Source organism: Ammodytes marinus (genome assembly GCF_949987685.1).
Source record: "Ammodytes marinus genome assembly, chromosome: 10".
NCBI lineage: Eukaryota > Metazoa > Chordata > Actinopteri > Uranoscopiformes > Ammodytidae > Ammodytes > Ammodytes marinus.
The window spans coordinates 9,503,874-9,511,367 of record NC_137214.1 but is presented as its reverse complement, the minus strand read 5'-3'; positions in this window follow the sequence as shown (position 1 = coordinate 9,511,367).

Genomic DNA, 7,494 nt, shown 5'->3' with positions numbered 1-7,494 from the left:
CACGGTCTCTTGAACACAAGAGTGTTCTAGTAACAATGTTGTGGTTTATCCTGTAAAATATGCTGTGTGCCAAAGGCCAAGTGGAAGCCATTGTGCAGTAATCTTCCCGTGGCGGACATCATGGTGACAGATTTAGTGGCCAACGGCGATCTATCTCTCTCATCTATTAATGTAGACCTTTAGAGAGGGGCTGCAAAGTGTTAATCACACTCCACATGAATATGAATAGTCACTGCTGAGGACGGTGGTGTGTGTGTGTGTGCGTGTGTGTGTGTGTGTGTGTGTGTGTGTGTGTGTGTGTGTGTGTGTGTGTGTGTGTGTGTGTGTGTGTGTGTGTGTGTGTGTGTGTGTGTGTGTGTGTGTGTGTGTGTGTGTGTGTGTGTGTCTGTGTGTGTGTGTGTGTGTGTGTGTCTGTCTGTGTGTTTAATTTTAATGATGCATATTGGTATGCTGAAGTGTATTTTGTCTGCACACTTGTGCCTCTAGCATTATCTTGTATTGTACACAGGTCTCTCTTGAATTGTTATTGTTATTATCTCTATCTCCATTGGACTACCTATTTAAATAAACGATTATATGTGATGATAATATTTTTAGTGAGGGCTTTCTTAAAGTGGTGCAGATCACTCAGTCTTGCCTTTTACCAAAAGCTCTTTAGAGGCAGTGTGAAAAGTCCTATTTATAAGTGGTAGGAACTGAGAGCTGGGGGGAACAGAGAGGTGTAGTCCAGGTAATAATAGACACCTTGTTAGCTTGGAAAGTGTCACAGCTATGAGAGGAACCCTGTCAGACTCAGAGCTCAAAATTCTGGCTCTCATGGGGTTTTTTCTTCCACCTCAAATATCCCCACGTGTGTTAACCAGAAGATGTAGAAATATCTGTCCAATGTCTGATCTAATTTATGTCTCACTCCAGCCAAATGTTTTGATGACTCAGTTTTCTGTCTCATCCACAGCTGATGGTGTTTTTAATCCATCATTTTGTCTTAAATTGTTTCCTCACACATTTGAATCGCCTGTTAAATGACAGCCCACTCTCCATGATGGGTTGATTAAAACTCATGAGCTCAGTGTATAAAGCACTGGGGGAGTTTCTATTAAATATTATAAGCTGTGCATGAATTCATTTTAAGCCTTTATGAGCGTGTGCATCCTTTCTTCTTAGTATGAGCGGAAAAAAATACATGCATATACAGTAACTACAGCACATACATGACAATTTCTACCTTATGTGTTTGACTATATAAATGACAAGTTATCACAGTTATTAATACTATAGCACTGTATTTTCTGGACCTGTGGATGAGGTGCCCACAGGCTTCGCAGATCAAAAGTATCAGCCTCTTGTCACACTTTGACAGAATTTGTGTTTGTTATTTGTGTGTGTCAGTCTGAACTATTTCTTCCTTAATCTGTCTTTTAAAGGACTGACTTCCATTTGCTTTGCCTCTGCAGCAGCTGACATCTCTACACACTCCCTTCCCTTTTCATGCTTCAGATCTTGATTTAATCTCTTCCCCCCAGCCCTGAAAAAAACAACTATCTGACTGGCAGGTTCTAAATGCACCACAGACCAACAACAGCTCAATCGAAAGTATTGTTTTTCTGAGGCTGCAACTTTTACTAATCTTGGTTTGTGTACATGAGTTAAGCAAGCCTGTTTATGCATGGACATATACAAACAAAATCCTAATTTTAAACATTTTAATTATACTTGTAATTTAGTGCTTAAACATTTACTAACAGTGTCTTTACAGTAATATCGCCCCTCCTTCATTTGGTCATATTGCAGAGTTATACGACAGACCCCTGGCTGCATTATTTATCTCATCCTAATGATTTTGTGGTTTTGCTGACCTGTAGGTCTGCATTAGTTACTAGACACACACACACACACACACACACACACACACACACACACACACACACACACACACACACACACACACACACATTCACACAAACCAGACAGACAGACACACACACACATCTCACATCTGGACAGATCTAGGCTACCTTGGATACCTGTAGCCCGGGTGGTAAGTAATGACTCCTGGCTTCGCCCTTCAGAGAGTGTGTGTGTGTGTGTGTGTGTGTGTGTGTGTGTGTGTGTGTGTGTGTGTGTGTGTGTGTGTGTGTGTGTGTGTGTGTGTGTGTGTGTGTGTGTGTGTGTGTGTGTGTGTGTGTGTGTGTGTGTGTGTGTGTGTGTGTGTGTGTGTGTGTGTGTGTGTGTGTGTGTGTGTCTGTCTCATTATGATGTTAGGGGTCACCTGGATGTCAACCGCCCTAATTGTCCTAACAGTTGTCAAGGAAACGGGCTGAATGAGAGCAAGTGTGAACTGACCCACCCAAGTGTCCATGTCATCTCAAACAAACAAACATATCCACACTCACTTACATACACACACACACACACACACACACACACACACACACACACACACACACACACACACACACACTCTCAAACACACATACATTTCAGCCTGCAAAAGATAACAATTGAGTAGCCAGGCACACTGCAGGCTAGATGAAAACTGCAGACACACACAAATACACACGACACACGCACACACACACAAGCACACACACACATGCACATAGTCTTAGACAGTTTTAAACTGAGAAGACATTAGGACTCTCTCGCTCTCTCTCTCTCTCTCTGTTTATTTACTAGTTGCTTAGAAACTCTGGATCTTTTTTTTAATGTGTTAAAAGGAGCATCCAGAAACAAGGAGCTGCAGGTTGCTGAGAGAAAACTTTTCCCTGTTTTTTTTCTCTTGCTCCTCGCCCTGAAACTCTTCCCTCCACCTCCTCTGTCATTCATTTTAAAGAAGAACATATGATTTTGAGATTAGAGGTTGTTGCATTTATATTGAAAAATGTGTATTTAAACTAGACAGTTACTTATATAATCAGCAAGTACATTGGTCAGCAAATGGAAACATCTACTTTTAAATTATACTTGGAAGTATATCTTTCTGATATGATCTCTGTACTTTATCTCATGTGATATGCAAATGTTTTCCTTGGGATGTGTTTAGCAGGTCCACATGTCAGAGTACAAGAGAAGAGTTGTGTACTGTGCAGAAAGGGAATATAAAGGATTCACTAATAGTCCTGTTGGATTTACGCAGGCATTGTTCAACACAATGTATTGGCTTTGGGTTTTAAAGTCGTGGCTGTTAACTAGGCAGAGAGGTGTTAACCAAAGATTCACTATAAAGGTATAAGTTGCATTATGGGAAGTGTAGGAATCGAGTGTTTTTATTTTTAACCATAGGATTACAACTGAGAAATTCTCAGCCATTTTTACATCAATCCTTAGCCAACTATTTTTTTCATCCATCACTGGCAAGACCCTCCCCCAAGACTCCCCCCTCCCACCCCTGCTTCATGGGAGTGTAATACCCAAACTGTTGGAGGGCTCTTCTGATGTTTTTTTGTGTTGCTTTATAATGCCTTATGATAGCAACTTCAAAATATTACTCTTTCCTTTTCCCTTACGTAATGCTCTGTTCCATTGCCAGTGGAAGGTCAAAAAGTCCCAGCTACTTCCACAGCCTAATTACAGCTTCCAATAATATCTCTAGTTTTCAATCCTGGAAAACCAACACATGGATGATTGCCCACGAAAGGTTTGGCTTCGCTTCACATGAATTGTTGCCTCGCTTAAAACCGCTGATGTTGCTTTACAGTACCCCACTTTACATTACAGTAGATAGAGTTGTATATTTGATCATTTACCCGACAGATGTTTTCCAATATACCACAAGGGGCCATTTTATTTAGAGTCCTCTGAAAATGATGTAAGCCTTTACGTTGCAGTCATGTTTAGATGTTGATGCAATCAAATTGTAATGTATTCCAGACGCTTTGTGGTGAACAAATTAGGATTCCGACTTGAAGGGATCACTCCACAGGATTTTTTTCCTAAAGGGATGATGTCATTTCTAACTTTCTACCACGTGTGGAACATAGCATTGGGGTTACTCCAAAATCCTCTCTTCCCTAAAAACCCATCTCTGCTGCTGCTGAATGTGCCACATTTGTTTTCCAAGAATACATTGTCTCCACTCCCTCTTTCAAGCTCTTCATCTTTTATCACTTTGCCTGTGCGCTCCTTCTCTTCCCTCTGCTCAGCTGCTCCTCTCTGTCTCTACTCGGAGCATTCTCTAACGCTCTCTCATACCTTGCCTCTCGCTGGTTGTGCCGGAAATTATGTTCTTCATCTCCGCACCTGTGTGTGTGTGTGTGTGTGTGTGTGTGTGTGTGTGTGTGTGTGTGTGTGTGTGTGTGTGTGTGCGCGTCTCTTTCTCCACAGCGATGTCCATCACACATCTCATTACAGCTGTCTGTTTTTACATCCCTTTGCCTCATTAGGCTCCGCACACAGCCACTGAGGACAGCAGGCCTTAACTCCTGCGGCAATTTACCCGTCTCTCTCTCTCTCTCTCTCTCTCTCTCTCTCTCTCTCTCTCTGTCCATTTGCGTGTATTGCTACCATAATGCTATCCGCATCTTCCCTGAAACACATTACCTTCTTTCCTTGCATTAGGCCCTTTCTGTACCTTTACCCTTCCTTTTACTTCATCATCTTTCCATCAATGCCCTATTCCTAACTTTCTTTTCTCTCTCTCTATTTGGTTTCCTCTCTTTTCATTCCAGTCTCTCATATTGTTGAGTTGCTATTGGGAAACTTGAGTCAGATTTCTGCTCACTTTATTATTGCATTGTGGTCTAATTGCCACTTTCTAATGAGGCACCGTCGGTTTCATAGCTTGTAATTATGAAGTCATTCATAGTTAAAGAGTGAGCCATTTAAGAATGGTTTATAAATCAGATGAACTCCGGAAAACTACTCCAATGGACCAAATGCCTTCTTTACCAATCGCTGAGGAATAGTTTGACATTGTGTGAAGTATAAATGCTGTTCCTTTTTAAAAGTAAATGTTGATATAGCGGTCCTTTTTAAATTTGACTGCAGCCATCAGCTGGTCTGTGTAATTAAGAATAGTGACTTTAGTTGTCAATGTCCCCAAATAAGTCATTACATAATAGCTATGATTGAGCTACAGAAGTGCTGGTACTAGTGTCCTGGTAAGATTGTATTACCTTTGGACAGAACCCGGCTAGCTGTTGTGTTCAATCTTGATCTTATAAGCTAACTGTCTCCTGGCTGTCGCTTCATATAAACTTTGCAGACCTGAGTGATATAGACCTTGTAACTCTTGGCAGAACGTTTTACACTTTTTATTACATTTACTTAGATGATAGATTATAGTAACAACACTCCATTTATGACTAACATAAAAAAACATAATAGTAAATGACTATCTAGAAAGTGAGTAGCAGTCCATGAGCATTGAGCCATGTCTATCAGCCATTAACAAAGCTATTATGTGCAACTTACAAAACCTTTTTATATAATACATTACAAAGATATATAGATTTCTGCTCCTGACATTTCTATTGCATGTGTGTTTGCTCTTGTGTGACTCCAGGTGAATGAGATCTACCATGACCAGTCTTTGGGAGCAAAGATCAACGTGGTGCTGGTGAGGATCATCATGCTTGGCTACGGGAAGGTAAGAGCAGCCAAGAGACAGGAACTGTTCTACTGAAAGGTCCACTAGAGACAATGGCTTTAAGTACCTGCTATAAGAACAGCCAAGTACACAAAACACACACACACACACACACACACACACACACACGCACACACACTCCTAAACATACACATTGACACATGCACATGCACACACGCGCCAATGCCCGGAGCCTGTTATTCCGGTGGACTGAGCAAAAGAGGAACTAAAAGCATGCGGCGTCCCAGGGGAGTGTTTTCAAGTCGCACGCCTTCACAGTTCAGCAGCAAAGCACACAGAGAAACGCTGGCCGTTATGCAATCAGCCTTTTCCTCCCAGCAGGCTGCAGCACAGAATCATGGGAAGTCCAGGCAAAGATAAACAATCAATGATAGCCCTCCCTCATTCATAAACAGAGAGAGACCGGACGTTGTGTGTGTGTGGGGGGGGGGGGGGAATGGGGGGGGAGAGTTACTTCTCTTCTTGACTGTAACTCTATCTGCCGGTCAGTGTTGAAAGGAAGATGAGAGAAAGAGGAGGAGAGGGGAGATAAAGCAAGGGATGGCAGGAATGGAGGAAGGCCGGGCTGTGCCGGGATTACCCCACAGGATGACACAAATGATTTTATTGCTGGATAGGTGCTTTGTGATACACTTATGCTGCTGTAGCCTTATCGCTTCCTCTCCCCTCTTGTGTGTGTAGTCCCAACGGAGCTCTGGAAACACACACACACACACACACACACACACACACACACACACACACACACACACACACACACACACACACACACACACACACACTCCTACATTGGTCATTCCGGACCAGCCTCTATGCAGCTTCGGCCAAAGCTCCGGCTGTCCATCATCCCCAATTACCGTGGCAACAGAGCTACACCCAGACAGCCTGCAGATTGGCTATGTGACCCTGAATGCTGGCGCACACACACACACACACACACACACACTCCACTGCAACAAGTACACACCATACAGCATTACAAATACATCTTCAAAGATCACAAAAACACACTGAAACACACTCACACACACGCTAGCACCTGATGCACATGATGAAGCACAAACCAGTACAGTGCACTCTGTCCAAGGGGTGTTTGTGCAGAGGCAGGCCATATGTCTTTGTGGCAGCACACTCACACTACACACACACATTCTGCCGTGCGTTGGGCATGTGTGAAAACATCGAGGACATGTAGAAAGAGCGGCGGAAAAAAGAAAAGAAAGCAGTGAAAGAGAGGGATGGAAAGAGGGAGGGGAGGGGAGGTTAGACCTTAATGAAGAAAAGGATGATAAATGAAGGTAAATGGAAGGAATTGCTGGCATTTTGGTGTTTGTGTGGGTGTCGGTATTTTGCATTAAGTAAATATTCTGTAATTGGACACGGTTTTGACTATTAGTGCATATCTTATTAACGAGCAGCCCTGTAGTCAGTTTCATGTTCATTGTCGCAACCATCAAGATTACAGGATCACAAGCATTATGAAGTGAATACTGTGGATCCCTTGGAGTGTCAGTGTGTGTCTGTGTATATGAGTCTGATGTACACCTCAGCAGTTTGCAAGATGTGCTGACAATATTTAACATTGTGAGACTGCCCCCTACAGGGTTGAATAAAATGTTGTCTTAACATAACCAGTGTTAGAACCACATTTGATGTTAGTTTGAATCTATTTGTATCGATGATACTCTTATTAGTATACCTTCTTTTTAATTACAGTGATATGAATGCTTTATTTGAATGTGTTTAATGTATTGTTAAGATTTATGTTATGATGATGTTCAGCTGGTAGATTGGAGTGGAACGGGATCAAGACTGTTTTTCAAACTCACGTTACCGTTCATTTTTGTTTTGAGAAAAGTCGTTATAATACAAGAAGAAGAAGAAAT